This window comes from Mus caroli, chromosome 1 (assembly GCF_900094665.2).
Source record: "Mus caroli chromosome 1, CAROLI_EIJ_v1.1, whole genome shotgun sequence".
In the NCBI taxonomy this organism is placed as follows: domain Eukaryota; kingdom Metazoa; phylum Chordata; class Mammalia; order Rodentia; family Muridae; genus Mus; species Mus caroli.
In genome coordinates, this window is record NC_034570.1 from 44,650,233 (window position 1) to 44,673,561 (window position 23,329).

The following is a 23,329-nucleotide window of genomic DNA, read 5'->3' on the forward strand; positions in this document are numbered from 1 at the left end:
CTGTCTTTTTTCCCACTAGATAGTTTTATATTTTTCTCAAAGATCAAGTGACCATAGATTTGTGAGTTTAGTTCTGGGTCTTCAATTCTATTCGACTGATTTACCTGCCTATCTCTGTACCAATATCATGGTTTGTTTGTTTGTTTTTTTGTTTGTTGTTTTCCACTGTTGCTCTGTAGTAGAGCTTGAGGTCATGCATGGTGATTCCTCGAGAATTTCATTGTTGAGAATACACACTACCTTGAGCTTTTTGTTACTCCCAATGAATATGACAATTGCTCTTTCTATCTGTGAAGAATTGAGTAGGAATCTTGATGAAGATTGCATTGAATTTGTAGATTGCTTTTGGTAAGATGGCCAATTTTACTATATTAATCTTGCCAAAGAGCATGGGAGGTCTTTCCATCGTCTGACGTCTTCTTCAATTTCTTCCTTCAGAGACTTGCAGTTCTTATCATACATGTTTTTTCCATGCTTGGGTAGAGTGGCATCAAGATACTTTATATTATTTGTGACAATTGTGAAGGGTCTTGTTTCCCTAATTTCTTTCTCAGCCCATTTATCTTTTGAGTAGAGGAATGCTACTGATTTGTTTGAGTTAATTTTATATCCAGGCACTTTGTTGACATAATTCAACATTTGTACAATTTCTCTGGTAGAATTTTTGGGGTTGCTTATGTGTACTGTCAAATAATCTGCACATAGTGATTTCTTGACATTCTTCCTTCCCAATTTCTATTCTTTTGATCTCCTTTTGTTGTCTAATTACTCTGGCTAGAAATTTAAATACTATATTAAAAAGATCAGGGGACAATGGGCAGCCTAGTTTTGCCCCTGATTTTAATGGGATTGATTTAAGTTTCTCTACATTTTGGTTGAGGTTGGGTATTGGATTACTTTATATTGCTTTTATTATGGTTAAGTATAGACATTGAATTCCTGATTCCTCCATTACTTTTAACATGAAGGGGGTCTATATTTTGTCAAAGGCTTTTTCAGCATCTAATGAGTTGACAATGTGGCTTTTTTATTCCTTTGAGTTTGTTTATATAGTAGATTCCATTGATCAAAGAAAATGCAAAGTGCAAAAAAGATCCTAACTCAAAACATCCAGGAAATTCAGGGCACAATGAGAAAATAAAACCTAAGGATAATAGGTATAGATGAGAATGAAGATGTGTGGATTTCATGTATTGGACCATCCCTGTAGTCCTGAGATGAAGCCTCCTTGATCATGGTAAATGATCTGTGATTGAATTCATTCAGTTTAAAAGAATTGTATTAAGTTTTGCTGCATTGAAAATCATAAGGGAAATTGGTCTGAAGTTCTGTTTTTTGCTTGTTCTTTATGCAATTTAGGCATCAGAATAACTCTGGCTTGATAGACCATCTTGAGTAGTGTTCCTTCTGTTTCTATTTTTGGAATAGTTTGACAAGTATTGCTATTAGGTCTTCTATGAAGGTCTAATAGAATTCTGCACTAAACCGATCTTTTCCTGGTCTTTTTTTGGTTTGGAGACTTCTATTGACTTCTATTTCCTTAGAAAGTATGGTACTCTATATTTATTTATTTATTTATTTATTTATTTATTTATTTATTTATTTATTTATTGGTTTTTCGAGACAGGGTTTCTCTGTGTAGTCCTGGCTGTCCTGGAACTCACTCTGTAGACCAGGCTGGTCTCGAACTCAGAAATCCGCCTGCCTCTGCCTCCCAAGTGCTGGGATTAAAGGCATGTACCACCATGCCCAGCTGTATAGATGGTTTATCTGATCCTAATTTAACTTTCGTACCTGCTATCTGTCTAAAAAAACATCCATTTCCTCTAAATTTTCCAGTTTTGCTGAGTATAGACTGTTGTAGTAGAATCAGATGAATTTTTTTAAAATTTCCTTAGTTTCTGTTGATATATCTCCCTTTTCATTCCTGATTTGTTCATTTGGATACTGACTTTGTGCCTTCTGGTTAGTGTGGCTAAGGGTTAATCTATCTTGTTGATTTTCTCAAAGAAACCAGATCTTAGTTTTGTTAATTCTTTGAATAGTTCTCTTTGTTTCTATTGGTTGAATTCAGCTCTGAGTTTAATTCCCACTGTCTACTTGCCTTGGGTATATTTGCTTCTTTTTGTTCTAGAGCATTCAGAAGTGCTGTTAAGCTACTAGTGTATGAGCTTTCCAATATAATTATGGAGGCATTCAGGGTTATGAGTATTCCTCTTAGTACTGCCTAGTGTCCCATAAAGTATATGTATGTTGTGCCTTTATTTTCATTAAATTCTAAAAAACCCTTAATTTCTTTCTTTATTTCTTCCCTGACCAATTATCATTGAGTAGATAGTTGTTCAATTTCCATGTGTATGTGGACTTTCTATTGTTTTTGTGGCTCTTAAGACCAGCCTTAGTCCATGGTAGGGATTAATTCATGTTCTTGGTTCTGTTGATGTTTGTTTGTTTGTTTGTTTGTTTGTTCTTTGTTGTTTATATGGTCCATTTTTGAGAAGGTACCAAGTGGTTCTGAGAAGAAGGTATATACTTTCGTTTTAGGGTGAGATGTTCTGTAGATATCTGTTAAATCCATTTGTTTTGTAACTTCTTTTAGTTTCACTGTGTCTTTGTTTATTTTCTGTTTCCATGATCTGTCCATTGGTGAGAGTGGGATGTTGATGATTTCTACTATTATTGTGTGAGACTCAATGTGTGCTTTGAGCTTCAGTAATGTTTCTTTGACAAATATTGGTGCCCTTGCCTTTTTGGCATAAAAGTTAAGAATTGAGAGTTCATCATGGTTGATGTTGCCTTTGATAGTATGTAGTTTCCTTGCCCATCTCTTTTGATAACTTTTGGTTGAAAGTCTATTTTATTGGATATTAGAATGTCAATTCCAGCTTGTTTCTTGGAACCATTTGCTTGGATTTTTTTTTTCCAGATTTTAATTTAAGTATTTTTTCCTCCACTGGATAGTTTTAGCTTTTTTGCAAAGATCAGGTGAACATAGATTTGTGAGTTTATTTCTGGGTCTTCAATTCTATTTAGCTTATTAACCTGCCCGTCTCTGTAACAATATCACAATATCATGTTTTTGTTTTGTTTGTTTGTTTGTTTGTTTATTCATGATTGCTCTATAATAAAGCATGAGATCATGGATGGTGATTCCTTGAGAAATTCATTTATTGTTGAGAATACACTATCTTGAGTTTTTTTTTTTGTTGTTACTCCCAATGAATTTGACAATTGCTCTTTCTATCTCTGTGAAGAATTGAGTTGGAATTTTGATGAAGATTGCATTGAATTTGTAGATTGCTTTTGGAAAGATGGTCAATTTTACTATATTAATCCTGCTAATCCATGAGCATGGGATATCTTTCCATCTTCTGAGATCTTCTTCAATTTCTTTCTTCAGATACTTGAAGTTCTTATCATACAGATGTTTCACTTCCTTAGTAAGAGTCACACCAAGGTATTTTCTATTATTTGTGATTATTGTGAAGAGTGTTGTTTCTCTAATTTCTTTCTCAGCTTGTTTATCCTTTGTGTAGAGAAAGACCACTGGTTTGTTTGAGTTAATTTTATATCCAGCTACTGCACTGAAGCTGTTTATCAGGTTTAGGAGTTCTCTGGTAGAGTTTTTAGGGTCACTTACATATACTATTATAATATTGGCAAATAGTGATATTTCGACTTCTTCCTTTCCAATTTGTATCCCTTTGATCTCCTATTGCTTTCTAATTGTTCTGGCTAGGACTTCAAGAACTACATTGAATAGGTAGGGAGAAAGTGGGCAGCCTTGTCTAGTGCCTGATTTTAGTGGGATTGTGTCAAGTTTCTCTCCATTTAGTTTGATGATGGCTACTAGTTTGTGGTATATTGCTTTTATTTTTTTAAAACAATTTTTGTTTTTTTTTGTTTGTTTGTTTTTGTTTTTGTTTTTGTTTTTGTTTTCAAGACAGGGTTTCTCTGTATAGCCCTGGCTGTCCTGGAACTCACTTTGTAGACCAGGCTGGCCTCGAACTCAGAAATCCGCCTGCCTCTGCCTCCCGAGTGCTGGGATTAAAGGCGTGTGCCACCATGCCCGGCTTAAAACAATTTTTATTAGATATTTCCTTCATTTACATTTCAAATGCTATCCCATAAGTCCCCTATACACTCCCCCATCCTGCTCCTAACCCACCCACTCCAGCTTCCTGGCCCTGACATTCCCCTGTAATAGGGCATATAATCTTTACAAGACCAAGGTCCTCTCCTCCCAATGATTGCTGACTAGGCCATCTTCTGCTACATATGCAGCTAGAGACATGAACTTAGGGATTACAGGTTAGTTCATATTGCTGTTACTCCTATAGGTTAACAGACCCCTTAAGCTCATTGGATACTTTCTCTAGCTCCTCCATTGGGCCCCCTGTGTTCCATCCAATAGATGACTGTGAGCATCCACTTCTGTATTTGCCAGGCACTGGCATAGCCTTAGAAGAGACAGCCATATCAGGGTCATGTCAGCAAAATCTTGCTGGAATATGCAATAGTGTCTGAATTTGGTGTCTGATTATGGTATGTATCCCCAGGTGGGGCAGTCTCTGGATGGTCCTTCCTTCTGTCTCAGCTCTAAACTTTTTAACTCCTTCCATGATTATTTTGTTCCCCATACTAAGGAGGGACAAAGTATGAAATTCTTAGGCAAATGGATGAATCTGGAAGATATCATTCTGAGTGAGATAACCCAATCAAAAAAGTACTCACGTGATATGTACTAATGGGTAAACTTAAAATACCCAAGATACAATTTGAATATTGCTTTAATTATGTTTATGTCTGGACCTTGGATTCCTGATCTTTGCAAGACTTTTATCATGAATGGGTGTTGGATCTTGTCAAATGCTTTTTCCGCATCTAATGAGAAGACCATGTGGTTTTCGTCGTTGACTTTTTTTATATAGTGGATTACACTGATGGATTTCCATATATTTAACTATCAGTGCATCCCATGAAACCTACTTAATCATGATGGATGATCATTTTGATGTGTTCTTAGATTCAGCTTGCAAGAATTTTACTGAGTATTTTTGTATCAATATTCATAAGGGAAATTGGTCTGAAGTTCTCTTTCTTTGTTGGGTCTTTATGTGGTATAGGTATCAGAGTAATTGTGGCTTCATAGAATGAATTGGGTAGAGTACCTTCTGTTTCTATTTTGTGGAATAGGTTAAGGAAATTTGGAATTAGCTCTTCTTTGAAGGTCTGATTCACTAAACCTGTCTTTTCCTTTTCCTTTTTTTTTGGTTGTGAGACTATTAATGATTATTTCTATTTCCTTAGGGGATTTAGGACTGTTTAGATCATTAATCTGATCCTGATTTAACTTTGGTACCTGGTATCTGTCTAGAAAATTGTCCATTGCATCCAGGTTTTACAGTTTTCTTGAGTATAGCCTTTTGTAGTAGGATTTGATGATGTTTTGATTTTCTCAGATTCTGTTGTTATGTCTCTCTTTTCATTTCTGATTTTGTTAATTAGGATACTGTCCCTGTGCCCTCTAACAAGTCTGGCTAATGCTTTATCTATCTTGTAGATCTCCTCAAAGAATCAGCTCTTAGTTTGGTTGATTCTTTTAATAGTTCTTTTTGTTTCCACTTGGTTAATTTCTGCCCTGAGCTTGATTATTTCCTGCAGTCTACTATTCTTTGGTTAATTTGCTTCCTTTTGATCTAGAGCTTTTAGTGTATGCTCTCTCTAGTTTTTTTATTTGTTTGTTTATTTTTGGTTCTTTGTTTTTGTTTGTGTTTTTTTGTTTTTTTGTTTTTTGTTTGTTTGTTTGTTTTTGAGGCACTCAGAGCTATGAGTTTTCTTCTTCAGAGTGCTTTACTTGTGTCCCAAAAGTTTGGGTATGTTGTAGCTTCATTTTCATTAAACTCTAAAAAGTCTTTAATTTCTTTATTTCTTCTTTGACCAAGGTATCTTTGAGTAAAGTGTTGTTCAGCTTCCACGTGAATGTTGGCTTTCTATTATTTTTATTGTTATTGAAGATCAGTCTTACTCCTTGGTGATCTGATAATATCCACAGGATTCAATATTTTTGTATCTGCTAAGGCCTGTTTTGTGACCAATTATATGGTCAGTTTTGGAGAAAGTACCATGTGGTGCTGAGAAGAAGGTATATCCTTTTGCTTTTGGATAAAATGTCCTGTAGATATCTGCTAAATTCATTTGTTTCATAATTTCTGTTAGTTTGAATGTGTCTCTGTTTAGTTTCTGTTTCCAGGATCAATCCATTTATGAGACTGGGGTGGTGAAGTCTCCCAATATTTTTGTGTAGCTTTCATAGTCTCTGGTGAGAAGTCTGGTGTAATTCTAATAGGTCTGCCTTCATATGTTACTTGACCTTTTTTCCTTACTGTTTGTTTGTGTGTGTGTGTGTGTGTGTGTGTGTGTGTGTGTGTGATTATTATGTGTCAGGAGGAATTTCTTTTCTGGTCCAGTCTATTTGAAATTCTGTAGGCTGCTTGTATATTCATGGGCTTCTCTTTCTTTAGGTTAGAGAACTTTTTTTCTATAGTTTTGTTGAAGATATTTACTGTTCTTTAAGTTGAAAATCTTCATTCTCATCTATACCTGTTATCCTCAGGTTTTGTCTTCTCATGGTGTCCTGGATTTCCTGGATGTTTTGTGCTAGGATCGTTTTACATTTTGCATTTTCTTTGATTGTTGTGTCCATGTTTTCTTTGGAATCTTCTGGACTGAGATTCTCCCTTCCATCTCTTATATTCTGTTGCTGATTCTTGCATCTATGGTTCCTGATTTCTTTCCTAGGTTTTCTATCTCCAGAGTTGTCTCCCTTTGGGTTTTCCTTATTGTTTCGACTTCCCTTTTTAGATTGTTCATGGTTTTATTCAATTCCATCACCACTTTGGTATAGTTTTCCTATGGTTCTTTGAGGGATTTTTATGCTTCCTCTTTAAGAATATCTACCTGTTTAGCAGTGTTCTTCTGAAATTCTTTAAGTGAGTTATTAATGCCCTTCTTAAAATCCTCTACCAGCCTTATGAGATATGATAAATCTCAGTCTTCCTTTTCGGGTATGTTTGAGTATCCAGGAATCTCTGTGGTGGGAGTACTGTGTTCTGATGATGCTGAGTTGTCTTTGCTTTTATAAGATTCTCATGTTTGCCTCTCACCATCTGGTAATCTCTGGTGTTAGATGTTCTAGCTGTCTCTGGCTGGAGCTTGTTCTTCCTGTGATTCTGTTAGCCTCTGTCAGCACTCCTGGGAGTCAAACTCTCTCCTGAGTCAAAGTGGTCAGAGCACTCTCTGCAGGCTAACTCTCCTCTTGCAGGGAAGGTGCACAGAGGTCTGGAGCTCAGCTCTGCCACTTGGCTGAAGATGAAGGCCTGAAGAGACCCTGTCCTAGAAGCTGGGTTGCTTTGCAGCCCACATGCTCTCCTGAGAGGACTGGTCTCTTAGAGACCCAGGATACAAGATGGTGCTCTCACCTGAGTCCCAGGGTCAGAGCCCTCCCTGGAGGCCGACTCTCTGCTGGTGGGGAAGGTGCATAGAGATCTGGATCTCAGCTCTATCTCCTGGCTGAGGATGAAGGCCTGAAGGGACCCTGTCCAAGAAGCTCCGTTGATTCTGTGGCTTGCATGCTCTCCTGAGTAGACTGGTCTCTGAGAGACCTGGGATACAAGATTGTGCTCTCACCTGAGTCCACGGGTCAGTGCCCCCCTGGAGGCCAACTGTCCTCTGGCAGGGAAGGTCCACAGAGTCAAAAATAATTTTTAAAAAAGAAATTGCAACTCTAACTAAGATGCCATCATTCAAATGCCAAGCAACAATTCTTACAATTTTTTCTTCTTGCTTTTCTAAGAAGCTTTGTCTTTAAGCCAGAGCAATGATCCTTGGATCCTGGGCATGATAGGGCGCCTGCAGCATGGAGAGTCCTCTGGGGACCATTGGACATTCTGTCGATTTCCTGCCCAATTTGGCATGGGGCTGGCGCCAACCAGAATGAACCCCAGCAGCTGGTAGGGCAGGTTTCCTGTGCCCCTGTTCCTCTTTTTTGTTTTTTCGAGACAGCTTTTCTCTGTATAGCTCTGGCTCTCCTGGAACTCACTCTTTAGACCAGGCTGGCCTTGAACTCAGAAATCTGCCTGCCTCTGCCTCCCAAGTGCTGGGATTAAAGGCATGCACCACCATTGCCTGGCTAGGGATGAAATATTTATGTAGGCAATAGCTAGAGTTGTCATGCACAGTAATTAGTCTATTTCTTTTCCAATCAAACCATTAAATGGCCCTAATTTTAATTGTCTCTCCCAAGATTTTCTCCCTAATCCATCTCTGATGATCCTCCTCTTCCAATTCTCACACACATCTATAACTATTCTAACCCACTAGGCCCTTACCTACACCTAAGCTTTGTGGGTCTACATGCAATCGTTTTGCTATCCATTTAATCTCCACACAAAAGCAAATATACTTTTTTAGGATACTTTAGGATACTTAGTTTTCTAGTTCCATCCATTTTCCTTCTAATTTCATGGTGTCATCATTTATGAAGTCTGACTAATACTAATCATTTATGAAGTATGTAAATGTACCACATTGCCTTTATTCTTTAGTTGAGAGAAAATTAGGATGTTCCCTAAGTGTTATGCAAGAGTAAAGAGGATTCTGTTGACTCTGTCTGTAGCCCCAAGGACCTGATGTCAACTCTCCTTCAGAGCAGAATCTAGATAAATGGAAATTAGAAGCTCCTTCCATTACAGTTCTTATCATCTATATCATAACATCTTCAAATAAAAATACAGTGAATTCTTCCTTGCCAAATTGTATTCCCTTGTTCTGCAGTTTTCTAATCACTTTAACTGAGACTTCAAGAACTATGTTGAATAGGTATGGACAGCATGAAAGTACCTTTTCTTGTCTCTGATTATACAGAAAATCCATTTATTTTTTTCTCGATTTAAATTTATGTTGTTTATGATTTTGCTATAAAGTACTTTTATTATGTGAACTTCAGTATCCAAAATCTCTCCAGGATTTTTATCCTAAATGGGTGTTGAATTTTGTCAAAGGCTTTTTCTGCCTGTAATGAAAAATAAGTTGTTTTTGTCTTCCAAAGTTTAAATGGATTTACATATATTCAATTATCCCTGATCTCTGATTTGAAGCCTAGTGACCATGGTGGATGGACTTTATGATGTTCTAGAGTTCAGTTTGCAACTATTCTATTGAGAATCTTAGTATCTTTCTTTCTAAGAATAATTGCACTGTAATTCTCTTTTTTAACTGCATCTTTATGTGGGAGTTTATTTGGTAACTGGTACAAAAGACATGGGCAATGTTCCCCCCATTAGTTTTTATTATTGTTTTACTTGTCTGTCTGTTTGTTTGTTTGTTTTTAATATTTGAGGAATATTATTGTTAACTCTTCTTTGAAAGTCTGTTAAAGTGCTTGTTAAAGCCATCTGGCTCAGATATTTTTGTTGCTGTTGTTTTTTGGTCCATAGATTTTATTGACTGCTTTTATTTAACTAGTGCTATAGGTCTGTTTAAATTCCTAATTTAATTTTGATATAATTTTGGTAAAGTGCATATATGTAAAAGTCTCATCCCCTTCTTTTAGATTTTCAAATTTGGTGAAACCCAGTTTTTTAAAAAAACATGTATTGTTTTATAGATCCTTATAATTCTCTAGGTTTCCTCAGTGCCTTTTATTTTTCCCTATTTATTTCTAATTTTATTAATTGGAGTATTTTCTCTCTACCTTTTAGGTAATGTGAGTAAGGATTTGCCAATCTTACTAGTTTTCTTGAAGACCCAATTCATTTTTCAATAACTTTGTCTTGCTTTTGTTTGTTTCTATTTTACTGATTTTAATCATTTATTTATTTCTTGCCTTGCATTCCTTGTGGGTGCAATTTATTCTTGTTCTAGAATTACAGGTGTGCTGTGCTACTATGTGTTCTCTCCAATTTTTATGTGAGTACTTAGTGCCATGAATTTGTCTTTTAAAACCATCTACATTGTATGTACCTCAAAAGTTTGGGTATGATGGATATTAATCTTCATTTATTTCTTAAAAGTCTGTAATTTCTGTATCATTCAATTTTTAGTTGTATAGTGACTGTCCAGTTTCCTTGAATTTGTAAGCAGTCTTCTGTTGTTCATGTCCAGTATTAACCTGTGGGAGTCACATAGGATGCAAAAAGAGAAATCTTTTATTTTCTTTTTAATCTTCAGAGACTTGCTTTGTTTTGAATATGTGTCGAATTTTGTTGAAGTCCCATGAAAGGTTGAGAAGTTGTATTATTTTTATTGGGTGAAATACTCTGTAAATATCTGTTAAATCCATTTGGTTTGAGGCACCAGTTAACTCTTACACTTCTGTTTTAGTCTGGATGGCTTTTCTAATGATGAACATAAGATATTGAAGTCTTCACCTATCAGTGTTGGGACTTAATAATTGATTTAAGGTATAGTAGTGTTTCTTCTATGACCTTGATTGCCCTTGAGTGTGATGAATAGATGTTAAATATTGCAATACCCTCTTAATCTGTGTGTGTGTTTGTGTGCTGTGTGTGTGTGTGTTTTCCTTTCATGACTATGTAGTGTCTTCCAAATTGCTTTTGATTAGTTTTTCAAAGAAGCCTATTTTGTCAGATATTTAAAAGGATATATAAGCTAGCTTTTTATGCCACATTTTTCTCTTCTTTTATCCTGCAGTGATCCTTAACATCTACTGATGTTAAGGTATGCATTTTTATGCATCAGGAAGACAGATTTTGTTTCCATAACAATAGTAATCTTCAGTCTATTCATTGGAGAATTGTGACTATTGATGGGTATCAATAAGGAGTTTGTTGATTTTTTTTAATTTTGTTTTTGTTGGTGGTGTGTATTTACATACTTCTCTCTCTCTCTTTCTTTCTCTCTCTCTCTCTCTCTCTCTGTGTGTGTGTGTGTGTGTGTGTGTGTGTGTGTACTTGACCTACTTTGATTTTCTAGTCTGGGATTATTTATTGCTTCCATTTGTTCAGGTATAGTTAATCTCTTTAGGTCAGAATTTTTCTTCTAGTACCTTACATAATATTGGATTTGAAGCTAGATATTGCAAAAATTTAGTTTTATCATGGAACATCTTATATCCTGTATATATTTTGATTGAAATATTTGTGGGGTTTAGCAATTCAGACTTGTACCTCTGGTCTTTTAGAGTCTGTAACCCATCTGTCCTATTCCTTCTGGTTTGTAGAAACTCCACTGAGAAATCTCATGTGATTATAATAGGTCTGCCTTAAATGTCTTTTGGTCCCTTTTTACTAGGCAGTTATTAATATTTTTCTTTGTTCTACACAATTGCTGTTTTGATTTTCTGTACCTAAAACATATTTTTTTTTCTGGTTCACACTAGTTGGTGTTCTGTATGCTTTTTAGATAGTAATAGGCATATCCATCTTTAGGTTAAGGAAATTGTCTCTTTTGATTTTGTTTACATTGTTTTCTCTGCCCTTGACTCCTGTTTTTTTTTTCTTCTTCTATTCCTATTATGTAAGCATATACCATACCAAGTTTCTTCATGCTTTGTGCCAGAAACTTTTAGATTTAACTTTTTTTTTAACTAATATTTACATTTTTTCCTATCATGAATTCAATGCCTCAATTTTCTTTTCCAAATGTTGTATAAGGTTCATAGATTTGCTTTGGTGGTTCCTATTCAAATTCCTAAATATTTTTGAATATAAAAATATGAGTTTTATTTTGAAGATTTAATGAGCAAAAGTTTAAAAGACACAAATCTATTACTTAAGATTTTCCCCTAAGTTTTGGTTTGAAAAAATTTACAAAACTTTTCTCTTGACATTGGGCTGAAGCATATTGAAAAAGAGGGTTGATTTTCTTATCTTTTCCTATTCTGTAGCCTTCTTCTTCCTTCAGATGGTGGTGTTACTTGCCACAAAGAAGCTTTCAATTTCATGAAACCCCATTTATTAAATAATGTATTGTTCTTAGTGCCTGTGTTAATGAAGTTATTTTAAGATAGTCTTTTATACCAATCAGTTCAAGACTACTGCCCGCTTTCTGTTCTATCGGATTTGACATACCTGGCCTTACCTTTACCTCTCTGATTTATTTGCAACTCCAGTCATTGGAGGGTGATATGCATTAACCTATTTGCATTCTACAGATAGATAAGCAGCTTGACTAGCACCTTTGGTTGAACTCCTTGTCTTTCACAAGTGTTTATTTTTGTCATCATTGTCAAAAATAAAATTGTTGTAATCATATGTGTTTAGGTTTGTATCTTCTATTTTTCTCTACTGATCTATAACTGAATTTTGAGACATTATCATGCTGTTTTTATTACTACAGTTCTATAGTGTAACTTGAACCTGTTAAGAAAATTTCTCAATCATTATTCTTTTAACTCAAGATTGTTTTGGCCACTCAATCTCTTTTATGTTTAATTTTATTATTTTGTAAGTCAATTTGAATAACATCATACTATTTTTATTGACACTACATTGAATCTATAAATTGATTTTGTTACTATGCTCATTTTTGAAATTACTCAGGCAAATAAAAAAACGAGCATGGGGATCTTTCCATTTTCCAGTGTGTTTCTCATTTGTATCATTAGCAATATAATGTTTAGTTCTTTTTATTTAACTTTTCATATAATATATTTTGATCCTTTCCTTCTCACCCTCTAACCATTTTGAAATTTGCCTATCTTTCTAAACTGCAAACCTCATGTTCTTCCTCTTTTTTGATCTCAAAATTCCAAAATAGAAGAAAACAAAGAAATAAAAATAAACAACGAAAATCAATATCAGAAAAATGTTTAAACCATGTAAATCCCCAACACAAAAAAGGAAGCAAATGTAAAGTCTCATCCCTAAGGAAGACACTATTTGTCTTTGAACATTTGTAGGAAAGAGAAAACAAATTAATTTCTAATGAATGTTACTGAGTTTTACAGCTGTACTTCAGGGTAAGACGAATGCTGAGGAGTAGTTGGCCAAACAAAAAACCAAAATACATTTATGTATTTTTTTTTAATTTTTCTTCTTTTTGTTTGGTTTGGAATATGCATCTTTTATTTATGTAGATTTTAATTTGTTTCTTAGAGTTACATTAAGATATTTTCTGACACAGTATTTTCCTTTCAGAGTTCTTTCTCTCATATCTATATTTCCAACATCATATTGAATGAACATTCTTTGTAAGAAATATCTTAGTTGTTCTGCTGGGGCAGATCAACAGCTTGTCTGCTTCCTGAAGATAGCACAGTCTGAAGGAATCCCAAGTGCTTTACTGCACACGGGGAAGCTGACACCACAGCCTGAAGGCATTCCATGAGCTCCCCTGAACATAGGACAACTGAGCAACAAATCCCAAAAATCTGAAGGCTTCCCTGGAGAACAACTACACACAGGGCAAAACTTGATTGCACCCTTAATGACCCAATAGTCTGAAAGCCTCCCAGGTGATATGTACAGCCAAGGATATATATCAGTAGATTTTCTGCCCCTATAAAAACCCCATAGTCTGAAGACCTCCCTGAAGAGTCACTGAAGCAAGGGCAACATGTCACCAATGTACACACCCTTCTGAAGATCCCAAAGTCTGAAGACTCCACAAGAGTTATGCTATAGCCAGAGCCACTGGCCTATCAGGAGACCTTCAGCAACCCAGGGACATAAGAGGCAGGCTCCATACAGAGACACCCAGGCCAGCAAACACCAATGACATCCAGATGGCAAGAGGCAAGCACAAGACTATAAAGCAACAGAAGCCAATATACTTTGTCATCATCAGAAACCAGTTCTCCCTCCACAGGAAGCCCTGGATACCCCAGCACACCTGAAAATCAAGAAGCTAATCTAAAATCCTATCTCATGAAGATAATAGAATCCTTTAAGGAGTATATAAATAACTCACTGAAAGAAATAGAGGAAAACACAGTAAATAGGTAAAAGCCCTTAAAAAGGAAATAAGTAAATTTCTTAAAGAAATATAGGAAAACACAATCAAACAGGTGAAGCTAACAGACTAGATATGCAGCCAAGATCCAGCATTTTGCTACATAATGAGAAACACACCTCAATAACAAATCCAGTCACTATCTCAGTCAAAAAAGCTATAAAAACAAAATTCTTTTCTGCAAATGGTCCCAAGAAACAAGCTGGAGTTGCCATCCTAATATGAAATAAAATATACTTTCAACCAAATTTATCCAGCAAGGTGAGAAAGAACACTTCATGTTTATCAAAGGAAAAGTTCATCAAGAGAGTGTGTCAGTTTTGAACATCTATGCCCTAAATGCAAGAGCACCCACATTCATAACCAAAACTTTACTTAAGCTCAGAACACACATTGAACCCAACACAATAATAGTGGGAGACTTCAAAATCTCACTCTCACTATTACATAGGTTGTTGAACCAGAACTAAACAAAGCAGAGTGAGCTAATAGAAGTTATGAACCAAATGAATTTTACAAGTATCTATAGAACATTTCACCCTAAAACAAAAGAATATACCTATTTCTTAGAACCTCATGGTACTTTTTCCAAATTGACAAAATAAGTATCAATGGATACAAGAACATTTAAATAATTCTGTGTATCCTATCAGATCACCATGGCATAAGGATGCTCCTCATTGACAACAAATCAACAGAAAAAAATCACACATTTATAGAAATTGAACAACTCTCTACTCAATGATAACTTGGTCAGTGATGATGTAAAGAAAGAAATTTAAGACTTCCAGGATTCAGATGAAAATAAGGACACAGCATACCAAACTTATGGGACACAACAAAAGCAATGCTAAGAGGAAAGTTCATAGTACTAAGTTCTCTGGTAAAGAAATTGGAGAGAGCATACACTAGCAACTTAACAGTACACCTGAGCAGTCTATAACAAAAAAAGAAGCAAACACACCCAAGAGGAGTGGAAGTCAGGAAACAGCTAAACTCAGGACTGAAATCAATGAAATAGAAAGAAAGAGAACTATACATTCAACAAAACCAAAAGCTGGTTCTTTGAGAAAATCAACAATATAGATAAACACCTAGCCAAACTCACTAAAGGGTCCCAAGACAATATCCAAATTAACAAAATCAGAAATGAAAAGGAAGATATAACAACAGAAACTGAGGAAATTTTTAAAAATCATCAGATCCTACTACAGTAGCCCATATGCAGCAAAACTGGAAATGGGTGATTTTCTATGCAGATACCATATTACAAAGTTCAATACTCTTCACAATAGTCACAGATGATAATAAAAAAATATCTTGGGTTAACTCTAAACAAACAAGTGAAAGATCTATATGACAAAAACTTGAAGACTCTCAAGAAAGAAATCAATGAAGATCTTAGAACCTGGAGAGATCTCCTATTCTCATGGATTGGCAGAATTAACAGTAAAAATGTCCATCCTACCAGAAACAATCAACAGATTCAATGCAATTCCCATCAAAATCCCAAAATAATTCATCAAAGACATGAAAAGAGCAATTTTCAAATTCATCTTGAAAAGTAAAATAAATAAATAAACAACAACAACAACAACAAAAAAAAAAACAAAAAAGCAAGAATAGTGAAAACAATTCTTAACAATAAATTAATGTCTAGAGGAATCACCATTCCTGGCCTGTACCATCCCATGCTGTACCACAGAGCATTTGTAATGAAAACCACATGATATTGGTAGAGAGACAGACACACTGATCATGGAATAGAACTGAAGACTCAGTAATAAAACCACACAATTATGGACATTTGATTTTTGATGAAGAATGCAAAAATACAATGGAAAAAAAGAAAGCATTTTCAATAAATTGTGCTGGTTTAACTGGCAATCTGTATGTGGAAAAAATAAATATGAATCTAATAGAAAAGGAAGTGGGAAAGAGCCTCAAACTCATTGGCACAGGGGGAAATTTCTTAAACAGAACTCTAATAGCTCAGCCTCTAAGGTCAAGTATTGTAAGTCATGTAAGTGGAGAACTTCTGTAAGGCAAAAGACATAGTCAATAGGACAATTGGCAATCTATAGATTGGAAAAAAACATCATTAGTAAACCCACATCTGAAAGAGAGCTAATAGCCAAAATATATAAAGATCTCAGGAAGCTTACCACCAAGAAACCAAACAACCCGATCAAAAAATGGAGTATAAAACTAAACAGAGCTTTTACAATGGAGGAATCTCAAATGACTAAGAAACAGTTAAAGAAATATTCAAATTTCTCAGTCATCAGGGAAATGCAAATCAAAACAACCCTGACATTCCACCTTACACCAATCAGAATGGATAAGATCAAAAGCTCAGGTGACAGCACATGTTGGTGAGGATGTGTAGAAGAGGAACACTCCTTCATTGCTGATGGGATTGCAAACTGGTCAAACAACTCCGGAAATCAATTTGGAGGTTCCTCAGAAAATTGGAAAGAGATCCAACTGAAGAACAAGGTATACCACTCTTGGACATATATCCAAAAGATGCCCCTTCATGCCACAGTGGCATATGTTCTATTTTCTTAGCAGCCTTATTTGTGATAGCCAGAAGCTGGAAACAACCCAGATATCCCACAACAGAAGAATGGATAGAGAAAACGTGGTTCATTTACACAATGGAATACTATCAAGCTATTAAAACTGAGGACTTCATGAGATTTGCAGGCAAATGGATAGAACTGGATATCATCCTGAGTGACATAACTCATACTCAAATGATATGCATGGCTTTTACTCACAAATAAGTGTGTATTAGCCAAAAAAGAGAAAAATTCCCAGGATAGAGTCCACAGAATTCAAGAAGGCTATCCAGCTAAAGGGCCCAAGTGAGGATGCTTTAATCCTAGTTGGGAGGCAAAAGAAAGCAATCACAGGAGAGGGGGAAGGAGGGAGGCACCTGGGTGAAAAAGTCAACAGAGAAAGGAAGTGGAAAATATGATCAGATATCAGGGCTGAACAGGTTTAATGCTCTGAGGGCCAGCAGAAAAATCAAAACCAGCAACTTTGGGAAGTAGGAGGTAGTGGGACCCTCTAGAACATACCAGAGACTTGGGAAGTGAGGGACTCTCAAGACTCAAAGGAAGAACTTTAGATAAAATTCTCTACAGTGGAGAGATGGTACTTGTAGTGTCCACCTCCAGTAAAAAGACATGGCATCAAGTGGAGGGATGGGTTGCCAACTGTACTGGCTGGTTTTATGTGTCAACTAACTTGAAATCTATAATATATACATAGAGGATCTGTTGGAAGATCTGTGTTGGCCCTATGCTTCTCTGTGGGATCATATGAGCTTTGCTTAGTTGATTTAGAGCATCTTAGTTTTTTTGGGTACTCTATCTCTTCTGGCTTTTACACTCTTTCTACCTATACTTCCACTTGATTACCTTAGCTCCAGGGGAGAAATTTCATGGAGACAGCCCATTTAGAGCAGTGTGCTCTATTCTACCTCTTCTCAGTGTGTGTGTGTATGTGTGTGTGTATGTGTGTGTGTATGTGTGTGTGTGTGTGTGTGTGTGTGTACTTACTGGCTGTGGTATTTGTTCCTGAATTCTGCAGGAGGAAGGTTTTCTAATAATGGCTGAACAAGGCATTGATCTATGAGTATAGCAGAATATCATTAAAAGTATTTTTTTAAACCAGATATACTTAGTTTGAACCCCACATCTCTGAGATTTTTGATTTTCATCACGTAGATATGGCATCATTCTAAGGGAATTGGCTTTATGTAAAATCAGAAGTTTTTTGGTTACTCCCACAAATTTTATTCCATTATTGTCCTACCATATTTTGCAGACATGGCAGCTTATAGATTAAAAGTTTTGTGGATCCTTTCAGCCTCCTACACTTCTCTATTGGTATCCTGTAGAGGACCTAGTTTACATTAACAAAGAAACTGTAAGATAGGAGTTAATGTTCTATGTAGTTATCAACTCATGTTCCCCATGATTTATGCATTGTGTGGACATTATGCTCAGTAATGGGGCCTTGCTGCTTGTTTGTGTAAAGCAACCTGTTATTGTGTTAATATCCTGGATTTGGGGATTTTAATGGGTCCCCTTTGGCCAACAACTCAAATGGATGTAGCATAGTCTTACACTGGAAGTTTCATTTGATGATAAGGCATGGCCCATAGGAACTACCTGGCCTCATTTTGGATACTTTTTTTAGGGTCAATTTCACAATTTTAGGAACTTTTCACAGCAATAGGTTTTTATACCATTCATAAAATATCTTTCTGTTTTAACTGTCTTTCACCACATTCTCTTTTCTACACCATCTCCCTTGGTTTCCCTACTCAAACCACACTTCCTGTCCCCATTATACCAATAAAATATATTCTATTTATTTATTCTAGAGAAATACATCTGTCCCACATAGTTTTCTCCTCTATAATCACTTTTCTGGGACTATGAATTGTAGATCAATTATCATTTATTCATATACTAATATCTGCATATAACTGAAAACATACTATATTTATCATTCTGCTATGAATTATCCCACTCATTTCTAATTCTAATAAATTAGCCTACAATTTTTATAATGTCATTTTTAACAGCTGAGTAATACAGCAATGCGTACCACATTTTCCTAATTTATTCTTTTGTTGAGTCTAGATAATTTCTAGTTCCTAGATATTACAAATAAAGCAGCAGTAAACATGGTTGAGCAAGTGTTATTGTAGTAAAATGAAGTAACCCTTGAGTATATATAGTAGAGTGATATAGCTCGATCTGGAGGCGGATCAATTCCCAAATTTCTGAGTAATCACCATATTGATTTTGTTAGTGACTGGACAAGTTTGAACTCCCACCAGCACTCACTGAGTTTCGAGAGCAACTGATGATTGTTCCCCTCATTCTAAATCCTGGCCAGCATCAGCTAACTCTTGTTTTATTGATATTATCATGCTCTTCCACCGAGGAAGAATCATGGGACATTTGCAATAAACCTTTTATTATTATCATCATCATCATCATCATCATTATTATTATAAGTCAAATAAATTCAATAAGTGCAATAAGTGATGGATGCATTATTATAAGCATCACATAAAATTATATATAGTCACTAGTGCAAGTCAAACTTACTTCTACAAGAAACAGAAGTACAGCAATAAAATCTTCATGTATTTAAGTGAAATGTTTACTGTACATTAAAAAATAGTTTACAAGTTCTTAATCAGCTACCTCTTTCTTCCTCCTGTAAGAATTCTCAAAATCTTTAAACAACAACAACAACAACAACAACAACAACAATAATATAATAATAATAATAATAATAATAATAATAATAATATGTTCGCACAGAATTGTGAGTCCAGAAGCTCTGTAGAAGTTGACCTGAACAGCTTTTCTTGTGGATTCTAAGGGGAGCTCACTTCTTTTGTTTTATGTTTGTTTGTTTGTTTGTTTGTTTGTTTTATTTCATCTCTACATGTCCATGGAGTCTTGGTCCCTCCCTTTCTTAAGGTCAGCAGCACAGTACTTTAAATTTTTACTATTTGTGTTATTACATGTCTTGTCTCTAGGATGCATTGTTTCCTACTTCTGAGTCTCAACACAATGCAAATAACTGAAAATAATCACAGAATAAACTAGTTTCATTGATGAAATGCACCCCATTTGGGAAAGTGAACGGAATGTTAATAAGAGTGTCTATAAGAAAACTAATGTTTCCTTCAATAAATTTATGTTAAAATTGAAAACATATTAAATTCATTTTCCTTTAGTCCACATGCATATTGGTATTGTCAGGAATGATTAATTCACACTTAGAAATGATGCCAACATCAAAGTACAACTGGACATCTCTTCTGTCACTGTATGACAATGAATACAATGTAAACAAAAATATATTTTGTTGTTCCATCTATAGGGTTGCAGACCCCTTTAACTCCTTGGGAATGGGGGACTTTTAGGATAGCATTTTAAATGTAAATGAAGAAAATACTTAACTAAATATGTATATATCTTTATGAAATTAAATATACAATCTTATCTCAGTGAATATTATGCTAAAACATTGCTGTTTAATTTCTGTTATTACAGTCTCAGGTGCAAAAAATACATATTAGTCATACCATTCTTGCTGAAAAATGTTAAATCATTAGATATTTTCACCTTTTGAAAAGCTTTTGGTTTGATTAATGGTAACCTGTGCTATCTGTTTGAAAAATCATGTACATAACAATTTTGTTTCACATGGTTTATAAAAGAAAATGTTTAAGTCAATCAGAGAAAAGTATGCATTGTTATAAAAAATGAACCTTATTTGATAGTGCTTCATTTTCTAATATATGGTATGATATATGGTATTATTTCCTCCTTACTTTCATTACAATGATTGATGTCCCTTTAACTGTCATTTTTATCTCATATTTGATCTCAATATTCTTCTATCTAATTATATGTATTCTGCTTATCAATACCCATTGCACACTTCATGTCATCATTTCCATATAAAATTAAAATAATTTCTGTAGTTACTTCTTATTAGAAATGTGTCTTTTTAAAATTGATTAAAATTTTTAAATAGGCATCTAATTTATAGTTTATTTTCCTCACATATTATAAATTCTTCATTTCTGCTATCAAATTTACATAAAATTATAGCTACATATAAATATTTATAACTTTTAACTTATGATACACCACTTAGCAACATTTACTTCTAGTTACCTGTATAGTAACTTTAATCCAGAAATATGGCTGCTTGGGCAAAAGTCAGATCCAAAGACCTAGGTCTGTGTGATCCAGTTAGACATGCCACACATTTTTATTTTTTCTGTTTGGAAAACAGGCAGAACATTTGTATATACCTTAAAAATAAAATCAATTTATAAAAGTTTGCAGCCATGTTTGAAAGTGAATCTAATTGAGAAACACAGAATGTGCTGAATCAGAGAAAGATTTGGCTGAATGAATCAGAGAGATTAAGAAGAGCACAGGAAGTAGATGCTATTTAAGAGTTCATCAGTCGGTTGGAAGATGAGTCAGCTAAGAGTTGGTACAGAGAGCACTGGATTGGAAGTGAATTTGTTCTTCAGTAAATCCATTCGAGGGTAGGTCAGCTGTGGCAGTTGAAGCCAGAGAATAAGGATTCAGATTAGAACAAATTACCAAAGGTGATTGAGGACAAGCAGAGCAATTCGGTCAGAAACTAAAAGAAGCCATATTGAGTCTATCAAGTTGAAGAGGAGTTTGAGCCAGAACAACTAAGTTGAGTCAGTCATCCCATGTTCAGAATAAATCTAGAAAGGGTGAGCTTATTCAGCATTAAGCTTCTAAGGTGTGCCAGGCAGTGGCGGTGCATGCCTTTAACCTGAGCAGTTGGGAGGCAGAGCAGGCCGATTTCTGAGTTCAAGACCAACTTGGTCTATTGAGTGAGTTCCAGTATAGCCAGGCCTACACGGAGAAACCAAGTCTAGAAAAACAAACAAACAAAACAAACCAAAAACAAACACAAACCAAAAACAAACAAAAAGGTGTAAAGTACATCAGGCAAATAAAGACAACTTTTCCATTTACATCTGGCATTATGACACTAGCAATATGATAGCCATGTTTTATTGAATCAAATGAAATAAGCAAATCATTTTTCATTTCACAAATTAATATTGCTTTATTTTACATTTGCTGTTCCTCAGAGTCAGATAGTAATTAAGATGCCTGTCAGTAATAATATAATTTTCTGTGTTTGCCCTTAAAATTAGATGGGGTGATACTGAGTATGGTGATAATAAAAGTAGAGCATCAGCACATAATATATTTTTGCATTGCTGTATTCATGTAGCCAGAAAAACAACTTAAAGACAAAATGTTTATTTTGGCTCACAGTTGTATACATGTCAGTACCAAGTCCAATAATAGCATAGGAGAAAAGACATTTCATCCCATAGTTGTTAGGAAGCAGATAGAGGAATTATAGGAATGTTACAAAGATATATGTATTCCTTAATTCATGTCTTCAGTGACATACTTTCTCCAACTAGGTGTCTCTTTCTGTCTCTTTATTGTTCTTCAGCAATATTACTAATTTTGATTCAGTCAAAAGTTTACTCTAACAATTATTTCAGAGATCTCATCAAGTAACTTTGTCTTGGAAGTCCATTGAAGACATTCCATTGAAGACATGTCCATTGAACAGCATTGTGTTTTACTGAACTCTTAAGGCTTTCTTCATTTAATCAAATATACATTTTGTATTAATCATTATGCCCATCCCAGATTAATTAATAATGCTAACATAAGCTTAACAAAGCTTATGAGGAATCCTACATAACATAAACTGATAGATAAGACATGTTTTCTGGACTACATTGTGTTTCTGATATAAGAACTATTTAGTAGGCTACTTTTCTCCTTTTTCCAAAGAGCTTGTAATTTTAAAGTCTAAAGCATCAACTTGACTCTTTACTGCCTTAAGAAGTATAGTAACTGAGTAAGGCTTGCTATGTACTTTTGAACATTCCAATACATGACTGGTTAGATATTAAGACAAATTATTTTTCATCATTAGCCACCCAAGATTGCCTTTTTTATGTTATTTACGACAGAAAAATCCTGGATTTTTTTTTATAAAGAGTCATCTAATATTAGAAAAAGCAATGTTTTATATCTCCCTTATATAGAACATAGGTTCAAGTGAGTATCTTCCGATTAAATCGCACACTATAGCAACTAGGATAAAACACTACAGGTACATATACTGTACTTTCTGGCATTATTTCATTGACCTAGTTTTCCTAAAAACAAATAAAGAATACACAAAATTTGTTTTCAGCAATGCTTTCAACATCAATGTGTATTCAGCAATGATTAATTATCACACCCTTAACATTAGTCACTCTGAAACATGATAGCCAGGAGCAATCACATATGATATATTCATGTAAAATCAGAATCTTCAGCTTTTGATGCCTAAGAAATTGAGCTCTGTTTTGACACCACTGAATATAGTCAAACCAAACATATGGAGTATAAGGAGCATCCAGAACATATTAGTTATTTTCTGGTCAGTAGCTTATTTAGTTGAAGCAAAGTCTCAACTGAACCTGGACTGTGTAATATCAGCTGCCACCTCACAAAATAACCTTTGTTTTCTGGTCAACAAATAATATCATTCATTCAAATAAAATTATTTTAGTGTTAACTCTGAAAACAAAGCTGCATCTCTTTCTCACATGTTGAGGTATCAATGCAAAAATTGTAAGAAGTGAGCTGCAGTTAACAAAACCGAATGGAGATAAGAGCTCTGACGAGCACTTTGACATGAGGCATGGCGATTCAGTGCTTGGTGTTTGCTTAGT